At 46.5% G+C, this 22,179-nt stretch overlaps 1 protein-coding gene across 2 annotated transcripts in view; it reads right to left on the reverse strand.

Moving 5' to 3' along the window:
• grik5 (glutamate receptor, ionotropic, kainate 5) overlaps positions 1-17,262 on the reverse strand; it is a 107,779-nt gene extending 90,517 nt beyond the window's left edge. Inside the window, exons 1-2 of one of the 2 annotated variants that reach the window (XM_086113255.1) lie at positions 16,822-17,262; positions 9,561-10,805 (exon numbers count right to left, since the gene is read on the reverse strand). The gene's annotated coding sequence lies outside the window, so the exon portion shown is untranslated. Of the gene's footprint in view, positions 1-9,560; positions 10,806-16,728 lie in introns of both variants that reach the window. The other variant, XM_086113256.1, reaches the window with a different exon arrangement.
• Positions 17,263-22,179: the final 4,917 nt, after the last annotated feature.

Consider the following 22,179-nt stretch of genomic DNA (forward strand, 5'->3'; position numbering starts at 1 on the left):
AACATTAAAACTCTCCACTCGGCAAAGTGCAAAATCCAGCTTGCTGGTATTCCGACGCCGCGTGGCCATTTGGACGGAGGCGGCCGAGATGGATGTGACTCACTGGCTATATATCAGTGATTGACGGAGCCCGTTGCAGCGTCTTGACTCACGCTCCAAAAATACCAAAAACATTGAGCAAAGCCGGGCAAAAAAAAAAAAAAAAAAGAGGGTGATGCAATTTGGCAGCAAAAATACATATCGCGCACACACATTCTGACTGAAGAATGAAATCAAATGGTGGAGAGGCAAAAAAGGATATCAAGCTATTACATAGTTTAATGAGGGATGCTGCCTGAGCCAGACTGACTTATCTTAAATTGACTTAATACCTTCTTATTTATTCAAGGATGGCACAATAATTCTCAGGTGGCTGCTTTCATTACCAGCCTGAGAGGACATAAAAGGTTTATGCCGCCACACTTTTATTGTCAATATCTCAGCTGCAATGAAATTCCGGCGCAATGTGCTAGGAGGTGGTACAAACACAGTATGGAGAGTGTGTTGCTTATGTATTTATTTATTTAAATGCGGCCAAAACTGTGACTGTTTATGTCTCACGCATAAAACGACACCAAACGTAACGGCTAGGAGAAAAATTAACTGATCACCACTATTCAATAAGATGAGATCTAAAAAAAAAAAAAAAAAAAAAAAAGAGAGATATACTGTATATATATATTTTTAAATCATGTTATAAATTAGTTAGGTACACTGGTCAGTCAGTTGGTAAGGTGGATAGATAAGTCGACCAGTGGGAAGCTGGTTGCTAACTTAGCCAGAACTAGCTAATGTAGGTTGTTTGGTCAGTCAGTCGATGAATCGGCTGGTTGGCCGGTTGTTGGCCAGCCAGTAGGGAAGCAGATTAGTCAGTCATGTAGATTAGTGTGTTTTTTTTTGGATGAAATGAAATTGGCCTTTAGAACCCGCGTTTTGTATTTCCTTGGGTTGTCTCTGTGTGATATCAAAATTGGCTTGATGACGTGAAATCCTCGTGTGTGATAAATGCAAAGAATACCGAAATCTGGAAGGGGGCAAATATTTTTTCACGACACTGTCGTTAGTGAGGGTAAAGAAATTGGTAGGGAGGATGGTATGTCAGTAAGTAAGATGGGATGGTTGGTAGGCAGGCTAGCTCAGCAGGTCAGTAGGCTGCTAGCTAGCTAGCTAGCTAGCTAGCTAGCTAGAGGATCCAGGTTGTTCAGCTGGAAATTAGGAGGGTAGGCAGGAAGGTCAAGTGGGTTGGACAGGATGTTGAAAAGTACAGTAATTGAGTAATTTGGTCACAGTCGGTAGGGTATGAGTTGTAAATTGGATTCATAGTGCCACCCTGAAATTAAAAAATAAATAAAATCCGCCGAGCCAGCTACACTTAAGCCCATCATGAAAGAGAAAAAAAAACGCCTTTTAAAACAACAGGAAGACTGCCACTCTGTTGAAATAATGCTTCATTCATTTTCATCCCTTTTGATGACCTTGGTTATTCAAATTAGCCCCAGAAGTGGAAAAAATGCTAAATGGCTGCCTCAGACACATTTTCAGAAATAGGCAGATAACTAGATTCACTTTGTTGTTTAATTTCACACTTGATGGGTGGGCAAGCACTCCAGAAATGCAGCAATTTGTGTACAAGCAATTCAAAAGTCAATTTCCCATGATATGTCCCTTCTAAATGCATTTTTTTTTTCCAAAAGGACCAATTTCCATTTTATCGGGAGCAGTACTGAATTCTGAAGAATCACTCAATTACACCAGTTTATGGTCAGTGCTGGCAATGAAGGTCTGTAAATATACATTTTCATGTTACAAAAGTGCTTTTAGTCACCAACAACGAAACATCTCCCCAAAAGGAACATGCGTTAATTTTGTTCTATTTTTACATTCAACTTGTTTCTGTGCGTGCCACAATTGTAGCATGAATCTGTCGATTTCATGAAGTCCGGCTTCAACACTGACTGTATATACTCTAGCGACTGCTTAAATGTATAAGACCAGCCTCCAAAATAAGTTCTATAAGCTGTCCCATTGGGAATTAACATAGGCAATACATATATATTTTTGTTTCTGTCTCGTGAACACTCCAGTGTATAGAAGCCCTTTAAACCAACAAAGATTTTTTTTATGACAAGATATCAAAGCTCCTTCACTGCCAGCTGTTTTCAAAGCAAAGCTTCCCATAACACCGCCCGTTTGAGACCATTCCAGCTGAGCTTTTAAGACCCAAAGAAAATATTGTTTTCTGTGACAATAGAAGAATATAAGCTCTGCTTTCACCAGGGAAGAAAAAAAAAAAAAGGTCTAGCTTTCCCCCTCAGTAGAACATGGGTTAGCTTCACCACAAACAACGTTTCTGACTCCTCCCCCTCAAAGAAAACAAACATTTTAAAAAGCACAAGTCACTTCGATGCTAACATTTTTTTTTTTGCTTTTGTGACACCTCAACAATTTTTTTAAAAAACCGAACAAATTGCAAAAGGCCTTTTGTACGCAAAAAAAAATATATATATATTTGCAGAACTACAACTAAGACATGCCCACCTGTTGAAAACATAAATCGGTGGCAGTAAACACGTCACGGGGTAAAATAGAGAACCAGAAAAATACTGTACTCCAGTCAACATCACATTAACAGTGCAAACCGCAACACTTGCACTGTATTGCCATTGCGGCGCATCACCACACAGCCACGGGGACAAGCAAACATGACTCAGCAAGAGCAAAGGCAGAAATCACAGCCAGGTACAGAAGGAGAAGGTGATTACCGGAAAGATGGCGAGGCCGGAGGTGTCGGAGGCAGGCGCGGTTGGCAATCCAAAGGCAAGGGCTGGAGAATCTTGCATGCGAGCGAATTGAGCAACCTGGCAACGAACCAGTTGGCCGCGGAGGTTGCTAATTGGAAGCACCTGAGCGCACAGGTGAGGGGAATGGGGAGGGGGGGGGGGTTAATTGAGGCTATACTTCAAAGCAAACATGGTGAAGCAGCATTAAGCTGTTGTGTTGTACGCAAACAGAATCAACTGCCAACATCAAGTGAAGTCAGCCCTGAGTAGAAATACTTTGAAATCCAAATAAAAGGGGGCCCTTCATGCCTACTTTTAAGGTCTTTTCCAGCATTTTTAAAGTCAATTCCATTTGTTCGTTTGTTGAGTCATTTCAGAGAATGATCCTTCTCATTTCTTTACTGTGGATTTAAAAATCATTCACTCTTTCATTGAAAAATGCTTTTAAATTTTGTCACTTTACGTTTGCTTCATCATTTTAGTCATCTCGTTTTTATTGCTTTGCTTCGCTTTTTAAATGTCTTTCAGTGTATTGTTTGCAAATGCTTCTAAACGTTGTACTTTTAACACGGGGGGGGGGGGGGGGGGCTACCAGAATTTTAAAATGACTCGTCATTTTGACTGCTTGCACTCCTGCCCCGACCTCACATCATCGCCTAAAATGGTTATTAGTCACTGTTTGAGGAGCTAAGTAGTTCATTGATTAACATTCTGTTGTGAGTATCTTTTAATGTAAATGATGCAATGTAGCTCCTCTCCCGGGACCATCAGATTCCACACAGTGCTGTGCTGTGCTTCCCCGTCTGAGGCAGATGGGCGAGTCAAAGTTTGAGAACCGTGAAAAAGGGTGGCTTTGGGAGCTGTTTATTATGTGAAGCGCAGTGAGTTACCTTGAGTATGAAATGCGCAATATAAATAAAGCTACCTCACCTTCATTTGCCCACTAATCAATTTCAAGCTGCAATCGTCATTGGGGCGGTGGAAAATACGATCAAATACAAATGTGGTTTTTTTCTCATAAGTGTCTTTTTTTTTTTTTTTAACCTTGGTGAAAGACTGCACTCCACTTTGTGCTATTCTCGTTCGCCGTCGTATTTTTATGCAAATGGCCATACCCCGGTGGTCTGACACAGCAGCTGCGACCGCCGCCGACGCAAGCAAACAAGCCTCTGGACAGCATTGAGAAATGCACATAGACTTGAGTGGTGGTGAACAAACACGCGAGGTTACCCACAATGCCTTTTGCCTGCCTCGCCATGCACTCCGGCGCCCGCCCCCCACCCCCCCCCTCAAACCACCCCAAGTGACCTCCAATCATTCCGCGATGATGCGGGCGGGTCAGGAGGACGCCTCGGACCCGTACAGGTTTGCCATGACACAAAACGATAGTCTGTCAAGTGTCGCCGACACGGCGTTCTGCGCGCCCACGCCACACGAGCAACGTGATCATGCGTCCGACCGCAAAGACGATCGCACTCAGCACACGCTGCATTCATCGCTTTTATCTTCATGTGTTGTGTTGTGTTATTTTTGTTATTTTGACTTCAAAATGGCGCTGCGAGAGTGGCTGCCTTTCCAGCAGCTCCTATATTTTCTTGTTCTACTTCTTCCTTTCATAACTTTGCTGCTGTGAATTGGGAATTTCTCCACTGCGAGACTAATAAAGGTTTTCTTATCTTATCTTATCTTATTACCATTCGATCTTAATGAGTCCATTAACCGAGAGGCCTTCTCTTTATGAGCGATCAAACAAGTCAGGCGGGAGAACATTAAAAAAAAAAATCCATTCAAGTGCACCCTCGCCCCCACCCCATCACCGTGGTCGCTAACACACAAACGCTTGCTCCCTCTTCCCCCACAACCACGACGAGGGGGGGGGGGGGCGGGGGCGAAAGCAAGCAGGAGTGGACAAACAGCTAAGCAAATAGGGCTGTATTTTTTGCTCCATTAGGCAAAGATGAGCCGAGCTTTAGTGTGCAAGCTGGTCAAGCACCTGAGGATTGAAGGCGGCAAGCAAGCGAGGAAGCTCAAACGTGCCGCTCGCTCGCCTCAGCTTGACAACAGCTCCCGAAAGCCGCCCGGGTGCGCTTTACGGAGATCGGGCTGGATAAAATGCATCATGGGACGCGGACTAGAAAGTGGACGAAAGCTGGGAGAAGCTGTCACTGAGCTAAAAAATGCTAAAAATACAGTGATGGCACCGCACCCTCAAATGACCCCGACCTCAATTTTCATGCCTCAAAAGTACAACAATTTTTTTTTTTTAAATACATAGATGGACTTTAATGGACATTGTGCTGTGCCTTCTGGTGATTGTACCACGGGCCCTGAGGGGCAGCATAATACGGTAATATTAGTGTTTGTTTCTTTTTACACAAAGGATAAAGAATATATGCCTGTGAGTCTTGTTATATTGTCTGTCCACCTGTGATGCTTCACCGTTTGTGTTGAAATATCCACTGCTTGATGGATTAACACAATTGCTATTCTGTGGATCATCAATAGCTTGATGCATTGCTTGTTAGCATTTTGCACAGCTTTGTTTGCTCTCTTTATCTTCTGCAAAGATTTGAGATGCAGAAGCCCATGTAGCGTTTATCCATCTCTTTTTGTCTTATATTGCCCCCAGGTGGACAAGCTGGTTGTAGCAGAGTGGCCATTTAATTGAGGCAAAATATCACAAAAACAGTGACATTTTTTAAAATTCGATTGAATTATGTAATTAATTTCTGTTTTAAAAATAAGTACCACATATTTTTTCGAGTGCTGCTTTTGTTGTTGTTTTTTTTTGTTCATTTTTGCCAGGGTGGCTGGAACAGATTAATGGCATTTCTATTTATTTCAATGGGGATAGGTTGTTTGAAATCCAAGTGATGAGGCACGAGTGTGGTCCCCGAACAAATTAAACTCGTCTCGCATCGTGTTTTGAACAGCGGAGGTGCAAACGCTCGTCTCTCGAATGAGCACAGCTGCTCATTAGTGGCACAAACAATACAAAGCCGCATCCAAACAATTCTGTTTTCACAAGTGACAAGAAGGAAAGGCGTCGAGGAGACCTTCGAAGATTTGATTTGTGGGAATTACGGGAACAACGGGACGCCATAAAATCATGATGAAAAGCTTACGAATGAAGACATAAATCAGAAAGGGACATTGTCACGTCTCGCTTTGTGACTTCAGCATTGCACGGCTTGCATAAATCGAGCCGCGCCGATGGATGCGTCTGCAGACGTGGTGGAGTGTGGCTCAAGTTCACAGAGTGTCACTACTTGGGTGGACACGACAGAAAACCAAAGACAAATTTTTTTACCGCGCACCCCCGCTATTTGCAGGGGACAAGGTCCGGGCCGGCCCGCGTATCGCCAAAATCCACGTTGGATTGATTCCCATTGAAATGATTTTATTTCTGTATTTCATAACACCCCCCCCCCCCCCCAAAAAATTTTTTTTTTTTAAATTCTGATAAACATTCAACAGACGTTTTATGCTACAAACGAAATAGAAATGATGGGAGGCAAAAACAAAAAAAATGGTGAATATGCTAAGCCGTAGGTGCCCAAACATGAATATGCAGGGATCAACTGTGCAACAAGTAAATCCAATTTTGCAGGATATTTCTCCTTCAAATCGAGACCATCGTGACGTAGGACTTCCCATGTGTATTATTTTCACTTGGATTTTAGGGAGCTCATCTTCAACTCAGCAGGGAAGCGTTTCGTCCTGCTGAGAGGCGAGCGCGAGAGCCTTCACGGGGCTCGCACTGGGGAACAAGCAGCGGTATTAGCTGCGGCAGATTTCGCGCGCTTTCTTTCGCATGACCCCGGGGTAGATCTTTCTGCTCGCCTTCGCCGCTCCCGATGTGCCGGAGGAGCATTTATCAAATACGATACAATTCCACTTTTTACTAGACAGCAAGGTCAAAGGTCGTTTGTGAGGCATACTCGACTGCAAGATGGATGCGGTGCCGTTTTCATCCAGCAAAGGACAAAAAAGAGGCGGCACGCCAATCGTTTAGGTAAGACTACGCACCAGGGCAATACTTTTTCAAATCCAATTTCTCTCCCTCAAGAGCAATGTTATAAATCGCACTAAAAAAAGTGTAGTTCAGTCGTTACTTCAACGTAAAACACCGAACTAGCAAAACAGCTTCACGTGTCTTTTTCAGGGTCGGTGTCACGCATTTGTTGCTAGGCAGAATTTGAAGGAGCAAAATATAAATAATTTTTTTAAAAATTAATATAAAAGGTCGTCGTTGCTTTGACCTCGCAAACGCTGATGCACAGCAGACAGACTGATAACATAGCATATTGCAATGGCAAAACTGTGAAAAATGTCATTTTGAAATGTCAAACATCCTCGGAACGTAACACGCCGCTAAGGCCGACTTCAAAATCCAAGCCCACCAAATAAAACATTGATGGCAAAACGTGACTTAGGAGGCTTTTATGTTGAAGCCTGCCCGCGCGGTGGCGCGGCAGCTAGCTTACTTGTCTTTGACATTTCCGCTTTTCATTTGTATGACACATATATTATATATATATATATATATATATATATATATATATATATATATAAAATATATTGTTCTGCTGTTACCCACTGCCTAATCTACCTGGCAACAGTCGAATAAGGCGGAGCATCGCCACTTAATTAGTTCCCCTGAAAACACTGCGTCCAAAGATGTACATCCTAAAAGGAACCGACAGTCGTCACTCTCTGTAGGCCTAAAAAGCAGGACTGAAGAGGATTTAACATTCAATAAACTCCAGCAAAAACTAGTCTGAGCTTAAAATCGCTCTGCTTCCTGCTTGCACTCTTCTTCCAAACTTACAATGTGTAAAGTGCTCCACAGTCCAGTGGAATTTCCCACAATATAGAGCTGCAAACTATACCCACCCCGCCCCCCACCCAAAAAAGAAAAAGAAAAATCCAAACCTGGCACCAGAGATGAAGGCGAATCACTGCACTTCATTTCGCAACATGGAGGCCATGTTGTGAAGCCAATCACATCTTTGACGCCGACCAACCCCCTGCCCCCCCAACCCCCGCCCGCCCCTACCTCCACCCCTGTTTCATCCCTGGCAAAACAGAAGCTGTTGGGGTAGCAGTGTGTTATCAATGTGCAGCTGCAGTAATCGTATTATTTGGTAATCTCAGTTGTGAAGGGCTGACCAGCAGCGAGAACAAAGCGAGGCCTCGTTCAAGCCATCACGCCGATCCCATGGATGGAAGAAGGTCTTATGCTGCTCTAGGGCCCTTCTAATACAGTACACCACACACACACACACACACACACACACAGCATCTTTTTTACTCTCCCTCCCAACCTTTCCGTCGCCGTGACGCTCCGAGCTGCAAGCCGGCGTAATGCCGTTATTCGCAGCTCATTGGTCTGTTTGACGGGACTATCTTGATTGAGCGTCTCCCGGGTACAGTGGGTGGGAGGGGGGGGGGGGGGTGGGGGAGGCTAGGGGAGGTTCTGCGACTGTGACAGTGTATAAAGATGTGCATGTGTCCCAGGAGATAGATGGGTCGACGCAATGTTATGGGGAGGTGGGGGGGAGGGGGGGGGGGATGCATCAGATGCAACGGGAGAGGAAAGGAGGCGAAAGCAATGCGCGACGCTCTTGGGCGTGAAATGGAGGCGGCAAAGTACGAGTCGGGGAATCAGGAGTCGTTCTCATTAGCTGGTTCATCCTCTATCCTCCGTGACAGAAAAGTGGAAAAAAAAAATACTCACAGAAGCGGGGAGGGGGGAAAAAAAAATTCCGCTAATTAGTCTATATTAACCTCGGGTCTAATCCGAAGGCTAAAGGCTAATTCAAGAACCCGATAAGATGAATGCAAACAGATGGTCTAAACATTGCAGGAATGCTTTTTTTTTTAAGTCAAACACACGTCTGGTAAAAAAGTTACATTTCGGCCCCCCCCCCCCATTTCAGCCTCTATGTGTCGCCATGTCCATTTAACTCATTCAGTACCAGCCAATTCAAGACCAAATCTGAAAAGACGTTTAAAAACGTCTTTGGGAGTGAATGAGTTAATTTCCAGGCAGGGGCTTCAGAGGAAGGAATGAGGCTCTTGAACCAATCAGATTTCAAAATGATTTCAAACCGACACCCCTCGATGACATCAGCATTTTCTGTCCTCTGATTGGTTGCTCCAGCCAAAAGCCGTTTGTCGCCAACCGCACACTTCAACGCGCTTAATATTCAGCATCTCTTGGTGAGCGTGATATTTTCGACTTAAGCGCGTCACATTTCTGTCGCCTTGTACGATAAAATCTTGGCGGCGAGCATCTCCAGATGACGTCGCCTTGTGCGGCCAAGTTGCGTGCCGTGACTTTTCTACTGCGCTGAAGGATTCTACGACTGTGGCGTGATGGCGGTGGAGTTGACAAAGCCTCGACTGAACGGGTGACTGGAGGGGGTCTTGAGTGATGCATAAGTTGGCTGAGAAAAAAAAAAAAAGATAATATTTTCGAATATCTAAATAAAATGCTGGTGGGGCTTACCCGGGGGCTACACAGATTTCTGAGGGGGGCGCTATAGCACCTTCGAGCCCCGGTGGAGCGCCATCCTTGCAACTGAAGAGCCGGGTATCAAATGCACACACAAAAACACTGCCTAGAGCAGAAGAAGCGCAGGAAAGCAAACCCCCCCCCCCCAAAAAAAAACACACACACGCACGCACACACTGTGGAAAGAACACCAAAAGGAGAAGAGGAAGGCTGTTACTTACAGAAGGAATGAAGACGGTAATCAGAAGCGCTGCAGCGGGAGAAAAAAAAGGGGGGGTGGGGGGAGACCTGGCACCGAGATCTGAGACCTGCAGGCTTTGGAGCGCTTCAGCCAAGGGGGGGTCGGCCTTGGGGGAGCCACGGGGCTGCGCGGCGTGTCACTTGTTAGCTGGGCGGGCGCAGTCGCGCTGTGCTTGGGACACACTGAAGGAATCCGAAGGATTTCGGTGTTGATGCGCGACGGAAGCAAAAATAATCCTTTCGTGTCGGATGGATCGCGGGGCGTGTGTGTGTGGGGGGGTTTCAGCCGGGCCGTGACACCAGAGAGTGCAGGTAAAGGGGCAATCGCCTCTCCAAATGATGGAAGATGGCGGCGGCGGTGGCGGTGGCATAAAAGAGTAAACGGCGAGCAGACGAGGAGGAGTGTTGGGCACACCTGCTCTCTTTTGCTGCCTCGCACCTGTTCGACTTGCGCGGCCGCAGAAACAGGGCCCGCCGTCGTCGCCTCGCCCCTCCCCTCCTCGCTGTCTCCCCCTCCCTTTTTTTTTTCCTCTCCCCCCCGCTCACACGCCGCTCGGAATGACAATGAGTGGCATGCCTCGCTTGTCCGTCCGTCCGTCTAGTGAGTCATCTTTCCAGCGGCGGCCTTCTTAAAGCCTCCCGTTCGCTCGCCGCTTCATGGCACTCGGGGGGGGGGGGGGGGGGAGGCTTTTATCAACTCTGGTTAATTTCTTTTCTACCTGCTCGTTATCGACTGCGTACAGTCTACTCCATCAGGATGAAAAACAATTGCTCGGTGCTCTACCTCGCTCACAAGAAAACTTACAGGGTAAGAGAAAAAAAAGGAAGGGCGGAGGGGGGGGGGGGGGGGGGGCGGAGGGGGGGGATCTAATTGTTCCTTCTAAAAATGAGCGCTCCTTCTGCCCTGACAAGCCAACGGGGAGGTGCGGATTTTCAAGGACTGCTTGTGGAAGAAAAGGTCCACCGCCAAATGTTGCAATGTCAACAGGATATCCGAGGATGGTTCCAGACGTGTCCGAGGGCTCCGCCGCCTCGCTGGGACATCACTGCGGCCTATTTTGCTCTGCGATGATCCCCGACAAGCCGAATTATCCGCTCGACGGGTCGATGGCTCCGGACGGATGACAGCCTCCTTCCCCTGAGTGTGCTGGCCTGGTACCGGCCGGCTTAGCGAGCCGTCGCCCGGGGGAGCGCGCTACCGCTGCACGCGGAGTCCACCTTCACATCTGGAGGAGACGGACAGATGGGGGGGGGCGGGGGGGGGGGAGAAAAGGTTAGAATGTGCACTTGGCTCCTGGTCGCCAAATGACAGCGTGGTTTGGACCCCCCCCCCCCCGTTATGTTTTGGTTGGTGACCAACAGGTGGCACTGTAGGACTCTCCCTGCAGCTGCACACCTGTTGGTTGTTAGGTAATTATTGCTTGAAAAAGGACTCCCGGCACGACCACTCGGGGTCAGGGCATTGTTTGTTTGTTTCGGTCATGTTTCTGTTCCTATTAGTTTTTGGCTTCTGCCATGGTGTTTGTTTGATACTTTGGACTTGGTTTTGGATTTAGTTTTCTGTGTTTTATCAATACGCTTCTTGAGGTACACCCTCCTCCTCCCTCTTGCCTGCTTTTTGGGGTCCTCCACCACCTCGCAGCGTGACCCCCCCCCCCCCCCCCCCCTCCTGGCCTTCACTAATCTTTTCACGATAGCATTTAGAAACCGTAATCCAGGTTTTGGCAACATCTCGGCTGGATTACTGTCATGCACTTTCTTTTGGCGTCTCCAGTTGGTCCAAAATGCTGCTGTGCTCACCTCCTCACTGGAACTCGTCAATCCAATTCTCGCCTCCCTTCAATGGCTTCCGGTGACATTTCAGAGTTCATTTTGAGATTCCTTTCCATCTTTGAGTGCTTTACTTCAGTACTGCGCATCCACATTGATGGGTTGAAGTCAACTCATCGCTAGCTAGTCACACGTGTGCGCTACGGGTGGATGCGATTCTCAAGTAACACGTTTACATTAATTGCCCCCAATAAAGGCGGTTTTTACAACCGCCTTTATTGTCTCTAAACTTTTTACGTTGTTTGAGGGGGTCAAAAGTGGCCGCGGGCACGTCCGCGTTGCCGTGCGTGTTCACGTCCACCTTCGCATCGAGGACGGACGGACAAGTGGATGAAAGGTTAGCAGGCTGACATTTTGTGTCGCTCCGCTTTATCGTGAGTGTCAGTCAGCTCGTCTGCTCTGCCCTTGTCACCCCAACCCGCTTCCTCCCCGCATCTCCTCTCGCTTTTAAGTTCTCTCATTTGGGAAACGCTCCACCGTGTCACTTCCTCCTTTTAATTCCTCGGACCGAATTTGATACATTCACACCTGATAATTACACCTTTTGTCTTTCATTTGCAGCCAGTCCTCAATTATAGATAAATATTAAATGTTTTGGAAGTGTTTGTTTGTTTTTAACACAAAAAAAAAACATTTCCTCTCTTATGAAACACCAGATTAGCATGGTGGAGTGTGAAAATGATTTCATTTTCAAAAGAACAATAAAAGGGAGGGGGCGGGGGGGGGTGTGAATGGAATTATCAAAATTTTTAATAGCCTTTAAAATAAAGCAAGTATCAAAGTAACAGACAGTGGACATGAATATGACAAGACTTGGGGAAGTGTTACAGTTTTGCTTTTGTTTTTACTTTTTTTTTTTTTTAAGTCAGCAAGAGAGGGCCGCACCAATCCACTGCCAGTATGTGCTAGAATGTTGAAGTGGGTGCATGACCATTTTATTTATTTATTTTACTGTAAATAATCCAAAAATACTTGATAAATTCTGCTTTGATGTTCTACAAACAGGGGTGCGCACGCTGGGTTTGGATGTTGAAGGGGTTGCATGCTTTGAAACCTTTGGGAAATTTCACGCGTTTCAGGCAGGGACTCATATTGCGAGATATTGACATTAGGCACGGCTTTTAAAAGTGACAAACATGCAGGGAAAATTGGGGGTGAGGGGTGAGAAAATTCGATGTCACGTGGAAGCAGATCGTACACAGGAACACAACCGTCATCTGGTTGCTGACTACAATTGAGTCGTTCACCCACTTCAAGAAAGAAAAAAAAAATCCCCTTCGATTGCCCATATAATAATTCTAATTTCACGTTTCTGGCATGACATTGTGACTTTAATGGACGTTTCAAAAAGTGCCACACGGTAGATTGAACAGGCGCTATTTTCTACGCCAATATGAATCCCCTCAAAGTGCTGTGATTAAATCCATTGCCTTGATCGTGACTTTATTATTTTGTCAGCCTAATTTGTGTTGTCACAAATCAGGTGGCCCTTTTATAAAGTGCCAAGGCATATTGTCACAGAGGGAAGCTGACAGGTATGAAAGTCGATCACAGATGGTGAGCTTACACAGACTTGGCGGACGACGCGACTTTTATTTATTTTTAATTTTTTGCCCTTCAACTCGGTTTATTTCACACGAGCTTTTAAAGCAAAAGTCCTCTGGCGGATGACAAATCTTAGCTCCATCTCAACAGGTTGCCTCCACTCCTGTTACTATGCAACAGTTTTGCACGTGTTGAATGTCTGAGCGCGAATCCCGGGGCAGCAACAAACGCTCCAAGCCCAGAAGAAATAAATGCACACAGTACCGACTCGATCATCTGGCGGTGAGTGACCCGTAAATTGGACGGCCCATTTGGGATGAGAACAGTGGAGTCCATTCAACATGCACGGCGATCAATACTGCCGTGTGGACATACGTGACCCTGCACAGATGACCCATTTTCTCCGTGGACCATTTAAAATGGCATGACCAGAATGTGTGTGTGTGTGTGTGTGTGTGTGTGTGGTTGTGGCTATATCTAGTCCTTGAAGCTAATTGACAAATAATCACAAAGTATATATACAGTCACAGTTTTGCTCACAATCAGATAAAATCTCAGAGCGACTTTGTCTTTGAAGGACACAGGGGCGGGGGGGGCAAAATGGCCACTTACAAAATGGCAGACCTCCCTTTGGTTTTGGGCATAGCTTTGTAAAAGTTTTTCGTGGGTTTGCTCAAGATTGACGTGGCTCCCAAATTTCAACGTCCCTAAACGCAAACTGGATTCCGAGGATGAATTTTCTCGAAAGATTATACAGACGACAACCAGACGTATTTTAGTTGCTTCAAAACCCTGCTCTGATGGAACGCAATGGCAAAAAGTCAAATTGCTCACAATTAAGTGTCGCCCATCTGTTTATGATACTTGGTCCGCATTTGGTTGTGATTGGAAAAAGCTCAAATGGCCGCTTCCAAAATGGCCAATTGTTCGATTCGAGATAAACATGGCTGCCAAATTTTATGGCCCAAAGGGAAATTGATTTTAGGGGCAAAAAAAGTGCAATTGAATCAACCGAACATACGTAGCATGTTGCCATGCTCATGACAAGACGTCAAATTTCCTCGCAATTTAGCATTAACCATTCATCAAGTCTACGCAGTCCAAAATTTGGTCCCAATTGGACAAACACTCAAGGAGAAGTTCACTTTCCAAGGTTAAATGGCCGCCCTCAAAATCAAGGCTTCAAACCAAAATGGCATTTGTGAGTTGACTCATGACAAACTGACCCAAATTTGACGTCCAACCGGGAAAGTGGCTTCACAGGCGGAATTTTCAAGATTATTTTTGATGCACGACAAAAGAAAAATGTGATTACAGACTCAGTTCCAAAAGGTTTCTGCCCAAAAATATGGCAACCTTATTTATTCTGTCTGAATTGCGGATTTGAGAATTAGAATTGTCATCTTTAAGGATAATTAAGACGTTCGTGCTGGGGAAAATCACATTGCAGAGATCCACATTGCACAAGTCTTCAGTCCGTGTGTGTGTGTGTGTGTGTGTGCGCGCGCGTTCGCGAGCGCAGCCTTTATCGCCACGATTAACATGTAATCGCGTAGCGGGTGTGAAAACACGGAGGTGGGCGGGAATTGGCATGCGGAAGCTAAGCTCCATGAAAAGCCAGACATGAGTGTGTATACCGTGCGTTTCAGTGTGCGTTGTGTGTACGTCGCAGCTGTCGCGCCTGCGGCGATTAGACGCGTTGATCTTGCAATCCCGTATGCTGGGGTTGAAAACACACCTCTACCCTCTTTGCATTGTCTCGCCCAGACACAAGGAAGACAAGCCAAATGATTTACGCGCAGTACAGAAATCGCAGTACTTTGACAAAAACACACGTACACAAACCAACGCAGAGGCACAGTCATCTATTCATTCGCTGGCGACCTCAAGGTCTTTGGTGTGTCTGTATTCCGTTTGAATAGACATCCAGAGAAAGAGAGAGAGAGAGGATGACACTCAAAGAGAATGAGGCAAGGAGGTGAGGAAGACGATGACGAGGAAGAAGAGGAGAAAGGCTAATGGAGCCGAAGAAAGAAATGGAAGAATGAGTGAGGGAGGGTTCAGGGTTGCGAAGGGTGAGCGCACGACAAAGACATTTCCAGTCGATCCATCAAAGTGGTCTGACAAGCCGAGCTCTCCCGTTTGGCAACTGGGATTGGCGGGTGGGGAGAACAGGACAACGGGAGTGAGGAGACGCGAGGAGGGACGGCAACCGTGGCCTGGAAAGGACGAAAGAGATGCGAATGCCCGGATGGAGGAGAGGGCGTACGGTTTGAACGGGCGACATGAGGAGGAATGGCCACTGGTTGCAACGACCTATGGGTGGAGAGTACGTGAGGGGGTGGGGGGGGAATGCTTTAGAACAGGACAGACGCAGGGATGGATGCCAGATGAGAAGATAAAAGGATTGGACAGAGGACCGAAGGAAGGATGGATACATAAGGACGGATCACGAGAATGGATGTACAAGGGTAATACATTAGGACGGATACATTTGCAGAGGGCCTTGGGAATGAAGGAGGGATGGATGCCGCATGGAGGACAGGACATGAGCAGATGCATTCGGAGGAGCGGACAAAACGTGAGGATGGACAAAGGACATCGAGATGGATACGTTGTCAGAGGACATGAGCATGGCTGCCGAAGGAAAGACGTAAGATGGAATGAATGCTGGGTGGAAGAAAGTAGATGGGAATGGAACACCACCTGAGGAGGACATGTGGACGGATGCATAGAAGAAGACTTCAGGAAATAGGAATGCTGGAGCTCAGATAAGGATTGAACAGAGGACGAAAGGGGTCGGACATGTGGATGGCTGCACCGGGAGTGGACATCAGGATAGATGCATTGGGACAGCATATGAAGATGGATAACACCAGGAAAGAACAGGAGCATGAATATGTCAGGACAGGACATGAGGAGAAGCGAAAACGAGGAGAAGCGAAATCGGAAGAGGACATGAGGGTGGACACATCAGGAAAGGACGTGATGATGGCTATGGACACGTAAGAAGAGGACATGAGAGTGGACGCATCAGCAGAAACCGCGAGGATGACCGCATCAGGAGCGGACATGAGGTTGAATCCATCATGAAAGGAAAGGAAAACAATGCGAGACGTGCGCTGGATGGAGGCGAGTACGGACGACAAGAGCAGATTGAAAAGAGGACGTTGGGGATGAGCGGACGGGACGTTTTGATGGACGCGCCAGGAGAGAAAACGATGACGGCCTCATCAGGAAAGGACATCGGGACGGATACGTGAGGACAGGACAGGACAGGATTACGTGGATTGCAGGAACTGAACGGAGGACATCGTGGACACGGCTTGAGGACAGAGGACACCGGGAAAGGACGCGAGGATGGATGCTGGCTGAGAAGACGAGTGGAAATGAGGATGGGGTGGAGGCAAACAGGTGGGGGGGGGGGGGGGATTTGAAGCAGAGACACCGGTTGACGTGGGAGGGGGGGGGGGGGGGGGGATTTCACCGGACAGGGGGGAGCAGCAGACCGAAGAGAAAGATGAGGAAGGAGGACAGACACTCACCCATGGGTGGGGGGGGGGCTCTCAGTGCGCCGCACAATCCCCGCTCTGTGATCCCATCCCGGCCAAAAGCGCAGTGAAATCGCGGAGCGTCCGTCTGCTGAATACCAATGTAGCCAACACGCGCGCGGCCACGCGGCGAGTCTGTGGGGCTACGTGAACCACTACACATGACACCACAAGGCACGTAAAAAAAAAAAACCAAAAAAAACATCCACAGTTCCACACTCACAAGGCTGCGCTGCGCTCGTTCGCTCCGCCGGCTGACGACCACCGCGCGCGACTTGCCCGCCTCACTGCGGCGCTAGCTCGCTCGCTCACTCACTCGCTCGCTCGCTCTCACGAGGGTTTGCAGATGCTCGCTCGCTCGCTGTGCCGCTGCTCAGCGGACATCCATGTGTTGCTCAATCCGTCCATCCGTCCGTACATCCATCCGCCGAAGAACATCCAAGCGGGCTTGCGCGCGTGCAACTTTCGCCCCTCTGCTTCGGCTGCATCCACTTCGCCTCTTCTCTCTCTCTCTCACTGTCTCTATCTGATGATCTTTCTCTCTCTTTCTGCCCCCCCCCCACCACCACCACGCACTCACTCCTCTCACTCTCTCTTTCCCTGTGAGGTGTTTTTCCTAAAAGACGAACATCAACTGCACCCCCACCCTCTCTTCGTCAATGTCAGTCGGCTGTGATCAGCCTTTGAAATGAGAGGAAAGGCAGTACAGACACACACGCGCACACATGCTCAAGAAAGGGGAAAAACACGCACGCACCCACACACACGCACACACACACATTGACAGCGCACGTGTTAGACACAAACGCCCAGCCGGGGTAAACTACTCTGACAGAGTTTGAGACCACTTGATGCTCAAGTGTAATAAACGCTATCACACCAGCATGCCTGGCACCCTGACGTTCACACACACACACACACACACACACACACACACACACGGGCACACGCACCCTCACGCACGCCCATGTTTTACGATGAAAAACACCCGCACACACGCAAATGAACGCTGGCCTGTTCTCACAAGAATTGAGTATGATTTCACACACAAAAGGTACACCAATTTGTCGGAATCTCACACTCCCCAAACAATACAAACAGGCAGATTTAAAATGATAAAAATATATATATATTTTAAAAAGTACTGTACGGGCAAAGCTTTTGAACATGGGCGGAGCTACAGGCCGGTTGTAAGATACTAGCAACAGGACTTGCAAGCGAAAATTTGAGATCCAAGTCGTTGCGAACTCACCTCAGCACGGGTGACGACAAGCAGCAGTTTGGCAGTGAGCAATTCTTCCAAAAAGAGGCCCCAAGCTGTTTCTTGCCGCTGGCAGTTAAAACTGACATAAAACGAAGCGAATGACACTTTGTGCATTCACAACCACAACTCTCTGCCTTCAAGTCCACTCACTTAATGCTTACACATCATGGGCAACGCCTCTGACAGGTCAAGGAATAGCATCAATGAGGTCGTGATGTAACACTTTGTAGACAGACGACATAATACTCACAGGCATATATTCTTTATCCTCTGTGAGAAATGACTACCACTGCAGCCTCTGGTGTTATTTTCCTTATTTTCAGGGTACCATGCCAGGCATACCGGCACCTGCCTCACATTGTGAAATAGTAAAAAAAAAAAAAAAAAAAAAAAAGAAGACATGATTTCCAGAAGCATACACACACACACACACACACACACACACACACACACACACACACACACACACACACACACACACAGTTAATTATAATGAAATGCAATGATAGTTCATCATCACAATGAAATGGCGATAAAAAATGAGTCTTATAGCACTTAACTCTCTGAGGGGAAATTAAGGAGTAATGTACATCATTAATTGTCTTTTAATTAAATTCTACATTTATTCAGCATCATTTGAGGAAGTTCATCGCTGTGGGGGCTTGTGCACGCCCCCCACCCCCCACCCTCGCTCCCTCACAATATTTGAGAGTACGTGCGCCGAGTCGTGAAAAACAGTTTTGGGTGATGTTCAATTCCTAGCCTGTAGGAGGCAGTAAAGAGTTTGAAAATTTGTGTATTTTCATGGCGGCTGGGAGAGGTTCCAGCACGCCCGCGACCCTCGTGAGGTTTAAGCGGTTCGGATAATGGATGGCTGCATGGTTCCCTGCACGCTGAAATTGTAAGATTTGTGTTATAATCATATGTTATAATACATTTCCCATTTCCGACTTGAGTACCGTATTTTCTGCACTATAAAACGCACCTAAAAACATTCGGTTTTCTCAAAAGCCGACAGTGCCGCCTTATAATCCGATGCGCCTTAGGTATGGATAAATATTCAGATTTCTTGGACATATTTTAAATGTTCAGTCAAGCGCTTTCTGAAAGCTGCAGCGGTTGTTAAGGCGCTATATAAATAAAGCTGGACTGTATTGTATTGTATTTCCCTTAGCGTAGCTCCATCTAGTGGCTGCGTAACGCAACCTCAGTCACTATTGTAGCATCTATGCTATGCGCCTTCCATATGAAGACAGTTTTAAAATTGGCCATTCATTGAAGGTGCGCCTTATACTCCGAAGCGCCTGATAGTGCGGAAAATACGGTAAGCAAACATGGATCCAGCCAGCTATGTTTCCTAATCACAATTAACATACAACATTAGCTACTTAAGCAAGATGGTTCCAGCCAGCTACATGTATGTGTTCCGTACTTTCCTCCTCATTCACTGTCAGCCCCGTTAAAACAATGGATCTTTGACTTCTATAGCCGTCAAGTCACCCAATACGGTTGCAGGCATCCATATTTGTATCACAATTACATTTAGCATGGAACAATTCTGACTTAAAAAACGGACTTATGGTTCCCTGCATGCTGAAAGTGTGTGTGATAATCACACTTTTCCTACCTAAATCACCAAATGTGGATCCAGCCTTCCGTTTTTGCTAATCACATTTAACATGTGACGTATCCGACCTAATCAACCAAATGTGGTTCCAGGTAGTCACTACGAAAGTGTGTCATAATCACATTTAGCATGCGACGGATGTAGCGACGAACACCTGCTGGCGACAAACAAGCATGTCGACATCCAGGCCCGACACGGACTTTACTAAAAGTCACCTCATGTCCGCGTGAGCGGACCCGACACGTCGTGAGGGACTTCCTTGAAAGAAGGCGACATGCTCCTCACTATTCATAACGCTCACTCACACAAAGCGCGACGGCGTTACTCGCGCGACGGCGAGCAGACAGCGGTTCTCCAGAGAGGCCGCTTTCCGCCTCGCCAAGCGGCCGGGACAAACTTCTATCACGCTAACGCTGTCGCATCGCTCCTAGCGAGACGAGGACGCTGGGCGTCGAGTAGCCTTTCAATATAGATCTTTCTCTTCAACCCACCCCCCCCCCACCTCCTGTGGAGCGGCGCATGTCCTCCCGAGGTATTACTCAGCACACCGTGTTGCATCATTGATTTTGTCACTGGGCTCACAGGGTGGCTCTTTAATTGCGAGTGACAACATGGTGTTAACTTACAGTTGCGTCTTGGTGGAGCGCTTCTGCGACAGGCTGCCTTTTGAAGATGACGATGACCGAAAAAGGCAGCTGCTGCCACATAAATCCACCTGAAATGGGCACTTTCCTGAAAAGCAGATCCGCTTTCATCCTTTCATGCACCAATAACGATAACCTGTCGCCTGATAACATGCGAAGATGTCCACTGTAGTAACCGCTGTCCCTGAAAGGGTAAAGGAACCGTAACAAATGTGGTCACGCACAATTGTGTCCGAAAGGCATTTCACCCAAAACATTTCCTACTTCAGTAACCACATATGCCTCCATGCCGACGAAAATTGTATCACTGTCAAAATCACATTTATTCGTGTAATGGTGCCTACCCAAAACTTTCCGACTGGAGGAACCAAATATGGTTCCATGCCAGCTACTGTTGTAAAATGGTGTCGTAGTAACGACAGTAAAATCAAACTCAGACATGGGTTTCCTACTCAAGTAACCAAATATGGTTCTTCTCATCTACTAAAATTGCCACAATCAAGTTTAACATGTAAATGTTCCGACTTGAGGAACCAAATATGGTTCCACGCCAGCTACTGTTGGTATCATAATAACGATATCAAAATCAAATTTGACATGTGGTGTTTCCTGCCTGAGTAACCGAATCTGTTCTGCACTTACTAAAATTCGAATAGTCACATTTAACGTGGGATATTTCCTATTAAACTAAACAAATTTGGGTCCCTGTCGCCTCAAGTTGCAATTATCCTATGAAACATTTAAACATTTCCTACTTAACATTCACTCCCGATAGACGTCAAATATGCATTGGAATTGAGGGGCTTTAGCAGTGAATAGGGCGCCAAAAATGGCTCCACACCAGCTAGAAATTATTTATTATATCAAAATCACAACTACACGGGTTAAAATGACCTAATTAAGGAACCAAAAACGCTTCGTCCCATCACCTAAGGTAACGTTATTTTATTATATTGTTTCTTTTGCCTCTCATGATGACAGGGGAGGCACAGCTTCCCCTGCCTCCCCTGAATGCACATCAGTGGTCACCACGTCATCGGCTTTGCATGTCACGCAAGAAAGTACATCTGAAGATGTCTGCGTCCGGTGGGCGAACAGAGTCTGGGCCACCTATGCTATGACTCACTCTACATTTGAGCCAAACACACGGCGGCCTTGACACGCATACACGCCGCCTGAGGCCAAGTCTTACTTGTGTGGACGCGCGGGTGGGCGTGGGTGAGTTTGAATACGACATTAGCATTGTTTTAAAAGGGGCTTTTTTTTTTGGGGTTGCATATCTGGGAATGCAGTTGTAGTACGTGGATACAAAAAAAATGCAGTTTTCAGAAAGCCAGCTGCAGACTCCATGAGCCGCCATTCCCATTCCATCACACACACACACACACCAAGTGTTCTTCAAAAGTACTTACCGGTAAGTACGACGTATCGCTTGTGAGTTAAAATTGTACCGAAAAATATGTTTGGAAGCAGTTTGCCAAGATTAAATACGGATGTATTGCACTTCAAAGTTAAATACAACTGAATTGTACTGTACAAATGTACCGCGGTGTTTTATGCCTCCCTCAGTGAACTGGATTTATAATGAAGTCCAGCCTTCGGTTCGTAAACGGGGTATCAAAATGATTGCAAAATCTCAAAGTGATTTATTCCCCAATGACAATTTGACATTTCGGTGCAGATTTTAGCAAGTTGACACACATGATTTGCTTTCGCGAGCCACATAAAATGACCCAGCATGCCGCATCTGACCTTGACAGTCGCATTCATCTAGCCGTGCACGTTTTTGGATTCTCAAACAGACAGAGCATTTTTTTTTTTTAACTGCAAAAACCTTGAGTTTTCAGCATCCCGTTTGGGCGATAATGTTTGGCGACTCCATACCTGTCAACTCATACGGTTTAGCCATAGTTCATACGGATTTTGTGGTGAATCTTACGTATATGGCCGTATCGCACAAATCGGATTCTGAAAATTTCATTTTTTGTTTAGTTAGTTCCGTTTGCTTTTGCCCAGAACGCTGCTCGTCTACTTGAATGCTTTCATTTCCGGAATACAAATCTGAACACAGTAATGCCACTAAGTAGAATGATGATTAGACATTAACCAGACATTGTATTATGGAGATCTACAATAAAT

The sequence above is a fragment of the Hippocampus guttulatus genome, chromosome 6 (assembly GCF_054856545.1).
Source record: "Hippocampus guttulatus isolate MCC_2025c chromosome 6, RoL_Hgut_1.0, whole genome shotgun sequence".
Taxonomy (NCBI): domain Eukaryota; kingdom Metazoa; phylum Chordata; class Actinopteri; order Syngnathiformes; family Syngnathidae; genus Hippocampus; species Hippocampus guttulatus.